Source organism: Cottoperca gobio, chromosome 8 (genome assembly GCF_900634415.1).
Source record: "Cottoperca gobio chromosome 8, fCotGob3.1, whole genome shotgun sequence".
Lineage (NCBI taxonomy): Eukaryota > Metazoa > Chordata > Actinopteri > Perciformes > Bovichtidae > Cottoperca > Cottoperca gobio.
In genome coordinates, this window is record NC_041362.1 from 4,355,816 (window position 1) to 4,376,033 (window position 20,218).

The 20,218-nt window shown below is 41.6% G+C and overlaps 1 pseudogene; it reads right to left on the reverse strand.

Moving 5' to 3' along the window:
- Positions 1–4,860: 4,860 nt before the first annotated feature.
- LOC115011752 (uncharacterized protein C21orf58-like) lies at positions 4,861–19,821 on the reverse strand (annotated as a pseudogene).
- Positions 19,822–20,218: the final 397 nt, after the last annotated feature.

Below are 20,218 nucleotides of genomic sequence, written 5' to 3' on the forward strand. Positions count from 1 at the left end.
ATTTATCTTTCATGTTCCACCACCTGTGTTTGTTTCCAACACAAAGCGCACTGTTCCCCTGTTGGTGTGCAGAACTTTACTGGATGCACCGCACCAGCTCCTCTTCATTTACTCTCTATATCTACAATATGCTCAATATGATTGATCAATTATTACTTCTGCCATTTGTACTTCTCTATTCTTATTCTATTGGGATTTTATTTATCTCTCTCTCTTCTCTCTCTCGGAGAGAGTCTGGGATAGAGAGAGGGAGAGAGAGCGGAGTAGAGAGGAATAGAGAGAGAGAGAGAGAGAGGAGAGAGAGAGGAGAGAGAGAGGAGAGAGAGGAGAGAGAGGAGAGAGAGAGGAGAGAGGAGAGAGAGAGGAGAGAGAGGAGAGAGAGGAGAGAGGAGGAGAGAGAGGAGAGGAGAGGAGAGAGGAGGGAGAGAGAGGGAGAGAGGAGAGAGAGGGGAGAGGAGAGGAGAGAGGAGGAGAGAGAGAGGAGGGAGAGAGAGGTAGGGAGAGAGAGGAGAGAAGGATGATATTCTACTGCTCTGATTCTTCTCTCTCTCTAGAGAGAATCCTCTCTCAATACTTCTCTAGGTTGTCTCTAGAGTCTCTATCGCCATAGAGAGGATCAAGCTCTTAGATGAGATAGAGTCTCTCGCTGCAGACTTTCTCTGTTCTTCTCTCTCTTCACTCTCTTTCTCTCTCTTCTCTCTCTGCTCTCTATGTATCTTCTTCTATCTCTCTCTCGCTCTTCTTCGCTATCTCTCTAAATCGCTCTCTCACGTCTCCCTCACCTGTCTCTCGTCTCTATATCTCTCTCTCTCTCTCTCTCTCTCTCTCTCTCTCTCTCTCTCTCGTCGCTGTCACTTGACTTTATGATAGGCAGCGTGTGCAGGTTTGATATAATAGCTGGGTAAACATTGGCATTACCCTGGAGACAGTGGAGAGACAGCCGTATTGGCACGTCCTTCCCATTTGAGCTCTAATCCTCGTGTTTTATCAGAGATTTGAATGTGCTGCCTTCACCTCCTATCTTTAAAATCACCCTCCCACACCGTTGCTTTAAATCTGTGCTCCCGTCCTGCACTGTCACAGTTTTCAAACTCCAAATGAACCTCCGAATCCTGAAACTATTTTCAGTGGATGGCAAAGAATCGGTTATGACTTTGCTATGACTCAGCTATCTCGGCTACATGGTGCTCACAGGCAAGTTAATGCAATCCTTAAGAATTGGCTCACACTAAACACCTTTACCTGAACCATTAAAGACAACACATTAATACCTCAACTGTTGTTCTCATTTAAACATATCCAAAATACTCAATTCATTTCTGAATTACACAATTTTATGCATTTTTGTTGCGTTTATTGTCATCACCTGTAAAGATCGAGTAGTGTGTCTCCTCTTAACCTACTAGCTACTCATCACAGTCTATTTAAAGACGAGGGCACACAATGTTACACAGCAATAGATCGTATATGTTGTCACTCTCTTGCTATGTCATACAGCGATATGTATTGGCATACATAAGCACATAGCAAGCAGAGTCACTGGAAATGTTTGTCAAAACCAGGTCAAAACAGAAATCTTGCTTGTTGTATATTTGCTATTCAATTTAACATGTGTTGCTGCTCCCTACTGGATATTGTGTGTAATGCAGGATGAATAAAGCAAAGACATAGATTATATTATATATTATATATATTATATATTATATTTAGTTGCCTGTTTCATCTGTTGTAAACTACCACAAAATACATTTAATAGCAGTTAGCAAGAACATATCAAACCTTTTCTTTGAAAATTGTTATTACCTACCTACCGTACAAAAGAAAACATATTTGGTGAATGAATAAAATGATCACTTTCAGCAGCACTGTTTTTCTGTATGAAAAGAAACGACAAAAAATAAAACGTTACACACGTCTAAAGCGACTGATGAATTCGTCACTTCAGCCGTTCACAATCAACAGCACTATAATCACTTGCATCATCCCCAATCAGTACCCTTGTCATCACAATCACTGTGAAGCCTGCTGTTGGCACCTCTCTTGCCACCCTGCTCCCAAGGCACCTATGACATCTTGGGAGCAGACAGTGTTAATTGGCTAATGGCCGGGTGATGATGTGCCGTTTGTTTTACTTGTTGCAGGTGTGACGTTAGCTGCAACAGTCCCAGTGCTGCGGGGTGGGGACGAGGAATGATCACACAAAACACAAACATATTAATCAGAGACTAATGACCCTGGATGATTATCTGATGTAGAAATGTCCTTAAAATAGATTTCTAGCAAGTCTTGCTTAATCTTTGCACTGTATTAAGATGATCAAATGAACAACATAACACATCGATTTGCTTAAAGTAAGAACACACACCTGCAGTATTAACACCCAATATCTTCAAGCATGTGTACGTTTGAGCTATTTTAGGATTGTCATGGAAGATTTCACGGGTTAAGTCTGCCTCACACACTGGAGCCTCTGAGGAGAAAATGCCTATTCCCTTTTAATCAAAACCTTGTGGAGTTTCTGTCTGTTGAAATTAAATTCTGGTGCCTGCTGTAAAAATGTCTCAGCCTGCAAGCAGGTGATTATTTCATACAAACCAATCATTAGTTTGAAAGGAAATAAATCTGATACATTTCCAGGGTTATTCATTTCAGAATGATGAATGTGCATTTATTTTTGTATTTCTTCCGCTCCTCATAATGTTTAAGAATAAAAACAATACATATTCAAACACAACTGTATTCACACTTTCCGTAATCAAAAAGGAGCCGGAAGAAGAAAAATCTTACAAGCAGGGAGAAACATTTGACTCTGCACCACTAGTAAAAGGCGAAATGTCATTTGGTGAAATTGGTGAATAACATTTGGTGAATAATTTAGAAATTATAACTCTGGATTAATGCATGCCATACAATATCTTTGGTTGCTTCAGTGGTTTATCGATATTCTACGTTAAGTGGCTGATAGAATAGTTTTATATGCGCTTGTCTCCAGAGGGGACAGCCTCACGCTCAACATCACGTGCGCAAAACAACACTGCGCATACCCAAAGTCTGATGTTGATTGGCACATTGGCATTGATCGCACAAGGAAAAACTTCCTAAAAGAAACCCCATAATTAAAGGGGGAAAAATGGAAGAAACCTCAGGGAGAGCAACTGAGGAGGGATCCCTCTCCCAGGACGGACAGACGTGCAATAGATGTCGTGTGTACAGGATAAACAACATAGTACAAATACAACATTTGACAGAAATTATGTTGTGTTGAAAAAGAGAAAGTTTGGATGAATCCAGGAAAATGTCAAAAAGGCTTCCCGGTGTCCAGCAGGACCAGGGCAGCAGGCGCAGCCACGATTCCTGATCCTGACGTAAATTTAACAGTGGCAACCTGCCACATGAGACACAGAAACTCCGGGGATGATACCCCGGATGATGAGTTAGTAACATACATTTACATAAATGCATACAGATAGAGAGGGAGGGGAGGAGAGAGGAAGAGAAGGAGGAGAGCAGGGAGGTGTCCCCCGGCAGTCTAAGCCTATAGCAGCATAACTAGGGGCTGATCCAGGGCAAACCTGAGCCAGCCCTAACTATAAGCTTTATCAAAAAGGAAAGTCTTTAGCCTGCTCTTAAATGTGGAGAGTGTGTCTGCCTCCCGAACACAAACTGGAAGCTGGTTCCACTGGAGAGGAGCTTGATAGCTGAAGGCTCTGGCTCCCATTGTACTCTTAGAGACTCTAGGAACTACAAGTAACCCTGCAGTCTGGGAGCGCAATGCTCTAGTTGGTTTATAAGGTACTATGAGATCTTTAAGATATGCCGGAGCCTGACCATTAATTGCTTTGTAAGTCAGGAGAAGGATTTTGAATTCTATTCTGTATTTTACCGGGAGCCAGTGCAGAGCAGCTAATACAGGAGTAATATGATCCCGTTTCCTTGTTCTTGTCAATACACGTGCTGCTGCATTTTGGATTGGAGTCTTAAGCTACTTTTTGGGACAACCTGATAACAATGAGTTGCAGTAATCCAGCCTTGAAGTAACACATGCATGGACTAGTTTTTCTGCATCATTTTGAGACAGTATGTGTCTTATTTTTGTAATGTTACGTAGATGAAAGAAGGCAGTCCTTGAGATTTGTTTTATGTGGGAGTTAAAAGACAGATCCTGATCAAAGATGACGCCAAGAGTCCTTACGGTGGTGCTGGAGGCCAAATTAATGCCATCCAGAGCTTCTATGTCATTAGAAAATGCGTTTCGGAGGCGTTTAGGGCCAAGTATAATAACTTCAGTTTTGTCAGTGTTTAACATCAAGAAGTTGCCAAACATCCAAGTTTTTATGTCCTTAAGGCATGCTTGAAGTTTAGCCAATTGATTGGTTTCGTCTGGTTTAATTGATAGTTATAATTGGGTATCATCCGCATAACAATGAAAGTTTATAGAGTGGTTCCTTATAATATTGCCCAAAGGAAGCATATATAAGGTGAATAGAATCGGTCCAAGTACAGAACCCTGCGGAACTCCAAGACTGACTTTGGCTGTCATGGAGGATTTATCGTTAACACGTACAAATTGAGATCGCTCAGATAAATAGGACTTGAACCAGCTTAGTGCTGTTCCTTTTATGCCAACACAATGTTCCAGTCTCTGTAGTAGAATATCCTGATCAACAGTGTCGAAAGCAGCACTGAGGTCTAACAAGACAAGAACAGAGACAAGTCCTATGTCTGATGCCAATAGAAGGTCATTGGTAACTTTCACCAGTGCCGTCTCTGTGCTATGATGAACTCTAAATCCAGATTGAAAAACCTCAAATAAACTATTATTATGTAAAAAAATCACACAACTGTTTTGCGACTGCTTTCTTAAGGACCTTAGAGAGAAAGGGAAGGTTAGATATTTATATAGACATTTGTGATTTCAAACATCTTTCTGAGACGATTACCAAACGTGAAAACAGCAGCAAACATAGCTACCCAAATTGACACCGCACACAAACGGGGAACTGAGCAGTAACAACAAATTGAGGAAAACAGGTCTGTGCTTAGTCGGATTATCACCTGTGTTAAATGGTTAAATATGCAATATCACATCTGTTTATGCCAAATTGAAGAATTATGTAATTTTCTGGTTTTGCATCTGTTCAAAGTAGTTGTTGCACCACCATTTTATTTCCACCTAGTGCGTCGTTGACCACCAGTGTTATATTAAATGTAACAGACATGACTAACGTTACCTGTGTGTGGAGAGGAGGAGGTGGGTTTGGTGGGGTCTTAGTAGAGTAGTGTGGCCTGAGGCAGGAGCCATGCAGCGCAGGGCAGGTAAGCAGCAGGTTGGTATTAGTGGTGGCATATCTCTGGGTCAGCCTCATTCTCTTATATTATTACCAGATCTCTGGGAAAAACAGCCCGGCTTTATTTTTGAGTACAAGTCTGAAATCATTACAAAGTTTTCACTACAATACCTGCTTGTTTACTTATAAGATTTTTTTATTTTTTATTTTTAAAGGAATGACAGCAAGGTGGTTTCAGGAAATTCCAATTTTAAAAGTGTCAGCTGCTGAAATAGAAATAGATTGTTTTACCCGACAGGTAGACTCAGCCCTAGATTATGTCCTTTAGTTTTCCAGTTCCATTCAACAAATTACTTTTACACTTGTGCGTTTGCACCTAACAGCCCAAACATTCTGTGCAACTGTTTAGATTTTCAAGACCTCAACAGTGAGCTGGGAGAAAACAAATACAAAGAATATTTATTTTCATACATTTTAAAGCATAGGTCTTCAACAGGGGGTACTGCAGGGGTGGTCGCAAAATTGTTTGTAGATAAAGCACTTTTTTTATTATTATTTGTTTTATTATAAAAAAAGATATGTTTTTGCACATTCACATCACAGCACCCCCGCACAGAACTCCGACAGCATCCCCCCTCGCCCCTAGCATCTAACCTTGACGGCCCTTTGTTACCACTTCCCGTCATTGCACAGGGATAATCTTGACACCATTGCATATAGGGGGGCAAGACTTGGTTTCAAGTGTTTACGACCTTTCCTAACCCACCCCTAACCCTAGTGCTAGGCATTAGCTGGACATATTTGCAGACCAAATTAGTTTGCAAAAATGTTCGCAACAGACATACTTCATTCATTACAAGTCTTGGTGTTATCATAGACTCAGACCTAAGCTTTAAAACCCACATAAACAAGGTGACAAAAACATAATTCTTCCACCTTAGAAATATAGCTAAAATCCGACAATTTATAAATCAAAAGGATGCTGAAAAACTAATCCATGCTTTTATCTCAAGCCGACTCGATTACTGTAATGCACTCTTTTACCAGCCTCCCAAAAAAAAAACCGGAGAGACTTCAGGTCATCCAAAACGCTGCAGCGAGGCTGCTGATTACAACCAAGAGGAGTGACCACATCAGTCCAGTGTTAGCCGCTCTACACTGGCTTCCAGTAACTTTTAGAATGAACTTTAAGGTCCTTCTTGTATACAAATCCCTTAACGGAACCGAACCAAGTTACACTGCCAACTCTCTAATCAACTATGTGCCCCCAAGAACATTACGATCATCCACTACTGGTTTATTAAATGTTCCCAGAAACATCCAAAAGAAAATAAGGGATGCAGCCTTTTGCAATTATGCACCAAAGCTATGAAACACTTTACCTGCAGACATTAGGGAGGCAAGCTCGCTCAATATCTTCAAAAGTAAGCTAAAAACATATCTTTTTACTTTAGCCTTTTAATAGTGATATTTTATATCTCTTTACTTTAGCCTTTTAATAGTGATATTTTATATCTCTTTACTTTAGCCTTTTAATAGTGATATTTTATATCTCTTTACTTTAGCCTTTTAATGGTGAATTATTACTGGTTTAATATTGAATGTGTAAAGGTAACTGAGATACATTTCCGAGTGTGTATTTTTGAAAAACTTGAGATCAAATAGACTGTTACCACGGGAAAAAGAGGAAGTTTCTCTGATAAGTGTGTTTACATGTTCTTTACACAATTAGTGGAAAAGTGAAAGATTAAAGAATATATTGGAGACAAACTGGCTTTAACCGATAGGTTTCATAAAACTTAACAAACAGGGGTTTGTTTATGAAGCGAGCTTTAACCAAGATTTTGCCAAAAGAATCTGGACTCACAGAGCCCTGTTTTATACGTTAAAGAGGTTGACGCTGTAAACGTAAATACAAAGACTACCAGGAATGTGTAGCAAAGGGAGTAAACCAGTTGAAGGGCCACAGGGGCCCATTGTTGATCTCATGCTTTCAAAATATGGCTCTGATAGTTTAAAACATCTACAAGAATGGTGTGATGAATGTGGTTTTCCTGTACTGCACAGATAGGGAAACTAGGCACAATACTCCAATGTTATTTTTATACTTTTTTATTTCTGCTATTTTATAATGGTACTTCAGACTCATTTACATCAACACTGTGATTATTGTACTGTAAATGCTCTTATTCTGTCTAATCTTGTACTAATTGTTATGTTTTTGCTGTGAAGCACTTTGGGCTGCAATTCTTGTATGAAAGGTGCTATACAAATAAAGTTTATTATTATATTATTAGACTCCAAATGGCCTGAAACGCACTCCTAACCACCTCCCCAAGTAACCCTAGCACCTAACCCTGACGCCCCTTTACTACCACTTCCCGTCGTTGCACAGGGATAATATTGACACCATTGCATTCGCAATGCCTGAAAATGGGGGGGGGGGGAGGACTTGGTTTCAAATGTCTACGACCTTTCTTAACCCAACACTAACACTAACTTCAACAGGGGGTACTGCAGGGGGGTTGCAAAATTGTTTGTAGATAATAATGTAGATATAATTTTCTTTTTTTTAACTAACTCCGACAGCACCCCCCCTCGCACAGAACTCTGACAGCACCCCCACCCTTTGGGTCCCTGATCCATGCTACACCAGTTTGGGGGGTCCTTGTTGAATTCCATTTCAAAAGTCAAAACTAATTTCAATGTAATTCGACTCACTTTATTGACCTGACTTTGGTCCGTGCCTGGTATCCAACACGGGGCTGAAGGCTGGAGTATCTGAGCCGACACGTCGTGTTATTCATGATAACCTGATGCATCTGGGCGTTCTGGATCATTAACAACTCTACAAGGTCTGCATATTGAGAATACCACACACACACACACACACACACACACACACACACACACACACACACACACACACACACACACACACACACACACACACACACACACACACACACACACACCTCTATCTGCTGCTTTTCTTATTGTCTTATCTATTTGTATCAGCCTTTCTGTCTCAGGGCGAACAGGTGATTAATCCACATTGTGTCACACCGAGGAGGTAATTGTAAGTTTCCTCACCTGTTTGTGACTCGATGTTTGATTTGCAATGACTCACCTCAATTATTTATCTCCTTCCAGCAATGTAAATACACTTTCTGACCAGAGTTAGGAAAGTCTACTAAAGTTATTATAATTTCACTGTCATTTAAAAACTTGTTTTATAGTTTTGATAAATATTTGTCAGTCTGATAAATTATTAAATGCTTTTCCCGCCATTATGAAAGATATATGCAGTTATGTGTTCGCTGATGCAATGTTCAGTAACTCATCAAACTTTGGGATATTTCACCATCATGACGGGGTTATGTCAATATCATAAATAATGTAGCAATGAATGTCAGCTAATGTTGGTCTGGAGGATTATTCATGCCCAAAACATTTGTTAAAACATGTGACGGCTGGTTGGACTTGATTAGCCTGACGCTTATCTATCACGGACAACATTTCCCATAACATCCAGATGCTGTTTCCTCTCTGGGATGTTTTTCTCTGTACTGTCAGTCACCATGTAAAACTAAAGGATTGATCCATCAGAATAAAACTGTAAAACACTTTACTTTAAACAATCACTGAGATGATTACAGCTCATCCTCAAATTACACGATTTTTCTTTTGTGACTGTTTTTTAAAGCATTTGCACCAAAATGCAAAGTTGCAGCTTTACAGTGTGTCGGGTTTTGTAACCTGAGTGAACTCAAAGTGACACAGCAGCTGGGTTTAGACTATTGGCTATTATTACCCAAAATCCATAAGCACAGTAACAATTCTTTGACATTTTTGGAACATGTTGCGTCACAAAAAGAAGCCGATGGAAAAGTTTTAAACTTGCAATCTCTGAGCTTAATGCCACTGACTTACAAAACTTTATTTTAAATAATTGAATTATCCCTTTTAGAAGTCGTACACCTGGCTGACTAAAAACTGCTGCAGCACTTGGATATGAATTTGACAGACTCATGCACACACAGCTCAAGAGGAGAAAATAAATAATATATCTGAGTGCATGCTGGTAATGTGACAGACGGGCAAGAACAGCCATGTGTGTGTGAATTCCTGAGATTTAGTTTGTGTGTGGTGACAGTCTGCCGTACCCTCCTTGACGTGACCACCAGGCCTAATGGAAGGAGCAGAGCCAGGAGGCATGATGGTCACTGGGAGCTGCTGCAGGAGAATGGTGGGATGCTGAGGAGCCTGGGGAGCAGAGCTGGGACTGTAATGAGGTTCTCTGCCTGCAGGCGCAGTGGCTGAGAATAAACTGTATCTATACAGTACATGAGGTGAAGCTCCACAAGAATGTAAGAAATTGAAGCATCATCTTCCCATGCAGTATGTAAACAATAAAAAACATCACGTCTCGTAACACTAGAAGTTATCGTATCATGACGTACGACTTAGTGATGGCTTCTGTGTTTGAGATAAACAGATCAGCGGGTTAGTTGTTGCTAAGATAAAGAGCTTCAGCTGAAATCCTGAGTACGCGCTCAAATAACGCACACTTACGGGAAACATCTGAAAAGCATGAGTTCAAAGTGTGCATAAATATCTTCTGTCCACGCCATATGTGAGAGCTTCAGCTGATACTATTTAGAAGACACTCAGTATGTAATTCTAACCTGTTTGCTGAGCTGCAGACGCACACAGTAGCAGGTTGCCAAGGTACCAAAACACACACACACACACACCCCCGCACACACACACGCACTCTCTCCTTCCTTCTGTGATCACTACGTTGACCTACAGTATGCAGTACATGCTGTTTTTGTAATTAATCTTACTTTGGAAGCCAAAAGCAGAGCAGCTGGTAACTCAAAGAACTGACACTATCATACATTGTCTATAAAAGCACCCACCCACTCTGCACTTCTTTATGTTTCACAGTTCTTCAACAGTGACTCACAGTGGATGTAGATACTTCTTTTATTACACTTGTCAAACGTGAAGGAAAAAACCTATTAAATGTCAAAAGTAAAAATATCTGCCGTTTAATTTAAATTAAAACTTAGGTTGTTCTACTAATATTGTGTGACTATGAGGTGTGAATTTATTCACTCAAATGTATGAGTCAACAACATATTGGAAAGTAATAGTAATTATGATGCAAATGAATCTGTATTCTGGCATTTCCATGTATAATATTTAATTTTTCCAGCACTAAAATAAAGCGTGCAACTGGGACACTAATTGCGCTTTTCAATTAGTTTAGACTTTTTAAATTAAATAAAGGAGACATTTTCTATCCGAGTGTGTGAACACAGAGAGAGGGTGCTTCATGCCATGGGGCTCAGTTACATGATCAAATATTTATAATGGCTCCAATATTACAACTGGTGATGACATCCTTAATCAACAACCTGGAGATTAAACATATGTTTAGATTAGAAAGATAGGTGACAATTCATTTTAACGCCCCTCTTTACGATTTAGCATTCATTAACATTATAACAGTTCATGGAAGATGTATAGCACGTAATTGTAGCTGTAAGGAGGTTTATGTTGTGGTCTGTGTGTGTGTTTGTATTTGTTTGACTATTACCTGTAGACCACCTATTAGTGATGTAATATTACAGGTAATGATTGCTTATTTATTTGAAGGAATACTTATGTCAGGACAATATAATACATATATATACTGTATATATACTGTATATATATATATATAATATAAATATATATATATCCATCCATCCATCCATCCATCATCTACCGCTTATCCGGGATCGGGTCGCGGGGGCAGCAGCTCCAGTAAGGAACCCCAATCTTCCCTTCTCCGGGCCACATCCTCCAGCTCCGACTGGGGGATCCTGAGGCGTTCCCAGGCCAGTGAGGAGATATAATCTCTCCACCGAGTCCTGGGTCTTCCCCGGGGTCTCCTCCCAGCTGGACGTGCCTGGAACACCTCCCTAGGGAGGCGCCCAGGTGGCATCCTTACTAGATGCCCGAACCACCTCAACTGGCTCCTTTCAACGTAAAGGAGCAGCGGCTCTACTCCGAGTCTCTCATGGATGGCTGAGCTTCTCACACTATCTCTAAGGGAGACGCCACCCGTCTGAGAAAACCCATTTCGGCCGCTTGTACCCGTGATCTCGTTCTTTCGGTCATGACCCAGCCTTCATGACCATAGGTGAGGGTAGGAACGAAGATCGACCGGTATATTGAGAGCTTTGCCTTCTGGCTCAGCTCTCTTTTCGTCGGTGCGGTAAAGTGACTGTAATACCGCCCCCGCTGCTCCGATTCTCCGGCCAATCTCTCGCTCCATTGTCCCCTCACTCGCAAACAAGACCCCGAGGTACTTGAACTCCTTCACTTGGGGTAATGGCTCATTCCCTACCCGGAGTAGGCAATCCACAGGTTTCCTGCTGAGAGCCATGGCCTCAGATTTAGAGGTGCTGATCCTCGTCCCAACCGCTTCACACTCGGCTGCGAACCGATCCAGTGACTGTTGAAGGTCACAGACCGATGATGCCATAAGGACCACATCATCTGCAAAGAGCAGCGATGAGATCATCAGGTCACCGAACTGCAACCCCTCTCCTCCACGACTACGCCTCCATATCCTATCAATGAAAATCACGAACAGGATTGGTGATAAAGCGCAGCCCTGGCGGAGGCCAACATTCACGGGAAACGAGTCCGACTTACTGCCGAGTATCCGGACACAACTCTCGCTTTGGGCGTACAGGGATTGGATGGCCCTCAAAAGTGACCCCCTCACCCCATACTCCCGCAGCACCTCCCACAGTATCACCCGGGGGACCCGGTCATACACCTTCTCCAGATCCACAAAACACATGTAGACCAGATGGGCGTACTCCCAGGCCCCCTCCAGGATCCTTGCAAGAGTAAAGAGTTGGTCTGTTGTTCCACGACCAGGACGGAATCCGCATTGTTCCTCTTCAATCAGAGGTTCGACTACCGGCCGAACCCTCCTTTCCAGTACCTTGGAGTAGACTTTACCAGGGAGGCTGAGAAGTGTGATACCCTTGTAGGTGGCACACACTATCTGGTCCCCCTTTTTAAATAGGGGAACCACCAACCCGGTCTGCCAACCCCCAGGCACTGTCCCAGACTTCCACGCAATGTTGACGAGGCGTGTCAACCAAGACAGCTCCTCCACACCCAAAGCCTTCAGCATTTCTGGACGGATCTCATCAACCCCTGCGGCTTTGCCACTGTGGAGTAGTTTGACTACCTCAGTGACTTCCATCAGGGAAATTGACGATGATCCCCCATCAGCTTCCAGCTCTGCCTCAACCATAGAGGGCATGTTAGTCGGATTCAGGAGTTCCTCAAAGTGCTCCTTCCAGCGGCCAATAACCTTCTCAGTTGAAGTCAGCAGGGTCCCACCCTTGCTGTACATAGCTTGGATGGTTCCCTGCTTTCCCCTCTTGAGGTGCCGGACGGTTTTCCAGAAGCACCTTGGTGCCGACCGAAAGTGTAATGTAATATTACAGGTAATGATTGCTTATTTATTTGAAGGAACACTTATGTCAGGACAATATAATACATATATATATATACTGTATATATACTGTATATATATATATATATATATATATATATAAATATAAATATATATATACATTTCAGAAAATAGTGAAGTAAGTCGAAGGTGATGTCTTTTAATGTCTTGTTTTGTCCAAACACCAAAGATATTCAGTTTAATAGAAAAGAGAAAAAAGAGAAAAGCAGAAAATCTCCATATTTGAGAAGCTGAAAACTTTATTTTCTTCCATTTCTGCAAATAAACAAAACAATTATCAGAGTAGATGGCGATTATTATATCTATCGACACATTCGTGCAGCTCTACTTGTTTAACTGCACAGATCTGTGCATGTGTAAAATCTATTTATTTCTTTACACACTATAAAACTGTAGTAAGCGATGACATTACATTATTACATCACAGGTCATTCAGCAGACGCTCTTATCCAGAGCGACTCACAGTGAACTAACTACAGGGACGGTCCCCCTGGAGCATCTCGGGGTTAAGTACCTTGCTCAGGGGCACAATGGTTGCAGCCCTGGTATTTAACAACACAACCACAATCTTGTGTCCATTTATGTATTCTTTATACTGCTAATAAATACTTGGGGGAGTAAAATGAAGGCTTACTCTAAAACTTTATATCTCAAAATCAGTCAAAGTTGTTAAAATCAACAATCCTTGTGTAATAAAGGGTTACAGCTTGAGAGCTTCTCTGTGGCAGACAACACTAATTATCACACAGTTTACATTCACTGTACGACTCTGCTTTCCAACTCTCCTTCCCTCCTCAACCCTCCCCACTTCCTGTCACTGGAAGGGGCCTCTACTCCCCCATTGGATCTACAGCTCTGTAATTAAAACGCTGTAATCTGGGTGTCTCGTCTCTATTTTTAAAAGCCCCCTGTCATCGTGTGGGTAAAGTCACACAAAGGGAAGCATCAAGCAGGGAAGGAGGAAGGGGGGGGGGGTGGTTGGGAACAACCGCGGCAGGTGATGACCAAATATGTGAGAGATGAGCAAACTAATAACTATTTAATTGGCCTAAAGATGGATAAAGATTCATCCTGTTATCCAGAGCAGCCCACGCACCTCACATCAAGTGCTTCACAAACACAACCACACGAATACAACGCACATCTTGTGAGTTTCAGACAACGTGAAAACATGAACTGCATAAATTGCTATTGAAGTTATTAAAGTCTCATTTCGTGTATAAAAGTAAAATTGTGTTTTTTAAATTTAACACCAATTTGATTATTTTATGTGTGATGTTGCATACTATAGCCATATTGCTAGAAATGGAGGAATTATTAAAATAATTTAATAATTTAATAATAATTTAATAATTAATTTAAAAAATACTAATCGAGGAGAATGTCAGTGATATATTATTATTGATCAGTATTGTTGATGTATTAATATTTAGCTTTAATGTTGGGTGAAGCTAACTTTAACTACTTATACTGTTGGGTAGTTTAATCTATATCAATGCATCCTATTTATTCAATTGATGTGTTTTGTATGTAAAATCCTAATCTCAAAGGTAACTTCTAACTATAATGAACCAATTAATACAGAAGAATAGAAGTATAAAGTATCTTAAAATGAAAATACTCAAGTAAAGTACCTCAAACTTGTGCTTAAATACAGTACGAGACACATAGTGTGACACATATCACACTAAAGGCACTAAAGTAGCTCGCTATAGGGACTGGGCTGCTGAGGTATGAAGACAATGATTTAAACTTCTCACACACACACACACACACACACACACACACACACACACACACACACACACACACACACACAGTAATGGTCATCAGTGTTTGTTAAAGGGTTAGCTCATTGCATTAGGGATCATTTGTTCATACCCCGGGGGCAGAGAGAGGGAAGGCCATGCATGCAGATGCCCAGCAGTCATGTCTGCATCAAAGCTAACATAATTAGCCACATCATCTGTATGTCCTGCTAAAGGCAGTGAAAGCGAATGGCACCGTGTCACTGTTGCCTCGAACTTCTTCAAATGTTGTGCTATTAGTACCCTGGTGTTGTAGTTGGCGACGCCCTCCGTCAGGGGATGGTGATTTAATGGCAAATTTAAAGTTAAAGCTGTTATCATTAGTCCATAAGTCACACACACACACCCTTCACACACCCTTCTTTTGTCCCTCATCCCCTGCGGCATCAGCTCAAGAACATGGCCATTACCTTTCCCCGTTCCTATGGCAACACCACCCTGCAGCCCTTATGTGTTGGTAGCCGTGTGTGTGTGTGTGTGTGTGTGTGTGTGTGTGTGTGTGTGTGTGTGTGTGTGTGTGTGTGTGTGTGTGTGTGTGTGTTCACCACATGTGGGTGCGTGAGCATGGGCATGGCGCTACGTTTGTTTAGATAATGTCAGTGAAGAGTACAATCAAAAAACTGTAATGTCGTCCTCTTCCTTTGGCTGTCTGTCACTGATAAACGCTGCTCGCAGCCTCCAGACACACACCATTCAACGATAGATGTCACGTCTCGCTGTCCTGAGCGTGTTCATGGCTTTGCAATATGTTTACTGCTGTGTTGTAATTCTTTCTGATTAAACCCTACAGCGGGTGATTAGTACATCTCTGATTTAGAACAACTGGACAGTCAGAAAGGCTTTCTGTCGTCTAATCAATGTCACCTCGACCCCTTTAGGGGAAGCAGAAGTTTGAAGCCGTCTCAATGTTCTGTGATGGTGAATGACATAATGACAAGGAAGAAATGAAAAGAGATGATATCTAGAGATGATGAGAGCACAAGAGTGACACGACACAGCCACAATAGAATGCGGGACAGGGCAGAGAGTGCGGATGTTACTCTTTCTGTGGCGATCCTCTGTCTGACATGTAGGGAAGAGGTAAAAAGAGAAGCCAGAGAATCAATGTGAGATAAGGCTTTGAATAAATCTCCTCTTACTCTCTTCTTTTTCTCCTCTCCCTAAGGAGCAGGGTTGACAGACAGACGCTCCGCAGCACCACCACCACCCCCTCCTCCTCCGACAGTGGGCAAGTTTTGTATAGTACCTACGACCAACTCGAGCCAATTAACACGTCTCTCTGCACACTCTGAGTTTATTAATATTTAATAAACTAGTTAGACATAGACACCAATTATCATGCATTCAGCCATTTATATTTAAGTAATTGTGGGAAGCATATCGTAGGCAGGCTTTGTAAGGATGCTGCAGAACAGGGCACCAGTTTATGGTCAATACAAGTGATTTTCAGTGCGAATCAATGGGATGAGACACCCACCATCCCCGTGAGAGGACGCGGCCATTAGAGAAATGCATATCAATGCCATTCGCCTTAAACAGAATGAGCTCCCATTGTGTTGGATGTTTGTTTTTTGTTTATTGTGTTCTTGATTAGTCCCATGGCGATCGTCTCCATCTAAGACAGCCAAGCTGGTGTCATTGTGTCTCAACTCCCTCTCTCCAGCGCTCCTCTCCGAATGCTGACTTAATCAGCCGCAGCCTGTGCCAAGCTCCCTTCTCCTGTTTTGATCTGACATCCCCAGTGCAGAGCTGTCTGCTCGCTCCGACTGGAGCTGTGTGCGTATCCAGATGCAGGATTGACCTGGACGTGATCCTCGATTAAATACAGAAACAGAGATGAAAGATGGTTTAGCACAACGTATGACTCGCCGTTCCTCACGAGAATTCGATTTTACCACACTGCCCACAAGGCGTGCACAAGACAATGAGCCTTTGTGGTATTATGCTCCATCTAAAACGTTCCTTCGGGTTGGAGGCTCATTAGATAATTTAATTTAGAATGGTTTATGATTTCATCGATGAAAACAAAATAGTGAATCACACACTGGCGTACCCGTTGTGCTGCTTTTTCTCTCAATGCAGGAAAGCTTCAGAGCAGAATCCAACTGCAGTGCTAAACATCCCACCTTTTTAAAACTATAAAACCGCCACCGCCTTGAGATAATAGTTGCAATTAATGTGGTGCTATTTAAAAAGCGCACAAAAAAAATAGTGTACACACCCGTTAAGAAGTTAATAAAAAGCAGGATCATTCATTTAACTTTTGTTGTTACCTTTTATGTCCCAGAGCCACATTTCTAATTCATTTCTAAATCAAACAAAGAAGATTTCATCCATTATGACATGACAACACGTGTTTGTATGACTTCAACAGAAACGCTGGTTGATAGAATCTGAGGAAGAGAGAAGAAAAGCATCAGGGGAGGAAGGGACAGAGCTGCTGGAGTGAGACGACACTGAAATACTGTCAGGCCAAGTTCAGGACTGCAAGTAAAAAAAAAGAGAAGCACACGTCACATCACCCAAAAAGTGAAGAATGCTTTGGGGTTATAACTGACAGCTCAGTCTTATTATGAAAACAATCACTGTCACATCGGTAAATGATGCTCACATTCACGCTGAGAACACGTGCTGCACAGAAACACACTTGTGAGTGTGACATGATGTAGGTGTATGCTTGTGTGGATGGTTGGAAATACATTAATTGAGTTAAGTGTGTGTGTGTGTGTGTGTGTGTGTGTGTGTGTGTGTGTGTGTGTGTGTGTGTGTGTGTGTGTGTGTGTGTGTTTGTAATCGACAACTTCACAGTGTTGTGGGTAATGGAAAGAATGAGGCAATTTTGTTGTTTGTTGATCATTTGCCTGCACAGTGCACATAATAGATTTATTTAAAATGTCATGGGTTTGAATGCAAGGACCGTTGATTCCCTGCTGGATTGGATGCATCACAGTTTGCCTGAGGTGATGTTTGTGCACGTGTGCCTGTATGTGTGTACATTTGTGCAATGACGCCTGTGCGTTAAGCGCCAGTGATTTTTAGTGTTTTTGGAAATTCTAGCAGTTTGAATGGGCCGAGCCAGTGAGGGGTCTCACGACAACTATAACAATGAGTAGAAAGGAAAAGCGTTTCAGCAAACATTGTGACTGTGTTCAAGTCAAATGAAAGCAATACACATGCTGTAATTTGAGTGAAGATGCCAGATGGGGAAAACCTTTTTGAAATGATTTCCAAGTCATACATCATCGCTTTCTTTTGTGCGTGTAAGCGAAGGGAGACAGGTGAAAAGAGAGCGTTTACATCCATTCACGTGTGTGAGATATGAGAGAACACTTCCATTCCTCAGCTTCACTGTAATGTTGTTGCTTCCTCCTTTTGAATACAACCCATCCCGTTAGAAACAGATTGAAAGGCCACATTATCGTTGTGGGACCTGCGTCTGCATAGAGATCAGATCTTCTGTGTATCTGCTCCTCTAATCAAACATACAGAGGGATTAAACCGCGTGTCTTTCACACATAGTGTTTATTTACAGCTCGCAAATCTTTATCGTGTTTTACTGGTGAAAAGCGATGCACTCCAAGAGACCTACGCAATGATTTATTAGCTATGTTCACTCAAAGCTGAGCTTCTTGGGAGAGCTATCTTTATTACAGTTAAGTGCGTAATGCCACTGCTGGTTTAATTATTTCTGTCATGATTTCATGGCCAGTGCACGGTTCATTATTTCCTGTAAGGTCTCTCGAGTAAAAGGTCAGCGGTGACGCTTCCTGACAAGCAAATGCACAGTAGCCAATGGAGAGAGAGCTTGAAACACACCAAACCTGCACAATTGCACACATGTTGATTGGGGTGAAGGGTTAGCATGTTAACGTGTTGTTCCTGCACTGCCACTGCAACAATATCCTATTAATATCCTCCTCGTGCACTTATTATAATCAACTACATCTCCACCTTGTCGAGCACGTCTAACAGTACATGGTTTCCTTGTCTAAAGAATGCACCATGATTTATTGCGGTGAAGAGAAGCACCATAATGAGCACACCACGATAATGCTTTAGCATATGCTCAGCGTTAGTGGGTGAGTCGTAGTGCCTCCAACGTGAGAAAATAAGAACTTTAAGTGGATCTCAGGCAAGATGGTGAGTAATTTAAACTGATATTCAGCCAAGTTAAGAGAAAGTGACGAGACTTACACAGAATAATCAGAGAAAAACTAATGTATTTAAACCACTGAATGCATTATCTTACTTGAATCAGCTCACAAAGAAACTTTGACATTATTTTAGCAACATAGTCATAATATTCCATTTTGTAATGTTTTTTCAGATCCTGCCGTCTCCTCAATGCTTTCGTATAAGCAGCGACTCTGCATCAGCAATGTATGTTTTTAAATGCCATCCTGTCGCCATCGTTTTCAGTCGATAAGTGGTCAGTGGGAGCGGCTGCATTATTAATAATTGTCATGACAACTTTTAAATCTGTCACAATCTCGTCCGCGCTCGTCGTCATTCTGGACATTTTTCTGTTGCTATTTCTCTGGTTCTGCTTCAGAAATATGACGTCCCCATTCTGACATTCTGACATCCCCGCCTACAAAGCTCTGATTGACAGAGCTGTTTTTCCAACCTGGGAAACAGGCCTCAATGAGCACAACACCAGATCTAAGATGTGTGCACAAATCCAGAGGTCTGGAACCAGGCTAACGTCAGGCAGGGTGCTGCCACAAACTTTTGAGCCACCTGACAAAAGCAAAACAATACACATCTATAAGCCCTGCCATGTTCCAGGGCCCCAGTGGCCCCTCCGAATTATTCAGCCACCCCCTATCTTCTCTCCAAAAATAGCACGCACGCTTCCGTGTTTCCATCAAGTATTCACTGGTACATGGGAACAATACCCAAACAAGTCCATTCATCGTTCCCGAGGATTACATTACAGGCTGTAGAAGGACGTTGTCTTAAAGCTCCAATATGATTGTATTTGTTGCCGTAGATCATTTAGCCTGACCTCTTAATCTCCAGTGAAATCCTGCTTTTATATAAATGCATATAGTGTCCTGCTTCAAAAGAAGATGTGATATTCAGGATTTAAACATTGATCATGTATGCTTTCGTATTAATTACCCTCTCTAACAATAATGTCCTTCCCCCACGGGTTGTAGTAGTTCATTTTCATATGTATGCAATATTTGTTGAAGTTGTTCTCACCTGATAAAGTCTAATTATCTAATGACTTTTATTTATTCATGTTGTTTTTCTGAGATACTTGTGGTCGAGGTCAGAATTTGCTGCTCTGTTGCACATCAGTGTCCAACGTGTGCATGTTAAATAGGCGCGTGTGTGTGGATGCATGGGTGTGTTTGTAAGGATTCATCTTTCCAAGCTCTCCTAACAAGTACTGAAATAATAATGAGAGCATTGGTTGCTTTCGGAGGACGGCATGAGACAGAAGGAAGGGGTGCAGATAGAAATACAGAAGATTCTAATGAGAACCTAATATCTGACACCAGGAATGACTTTCTGTGGTTAAATAGTCGGAATAGTTAATAGTAGTTTCTGAGGGACAG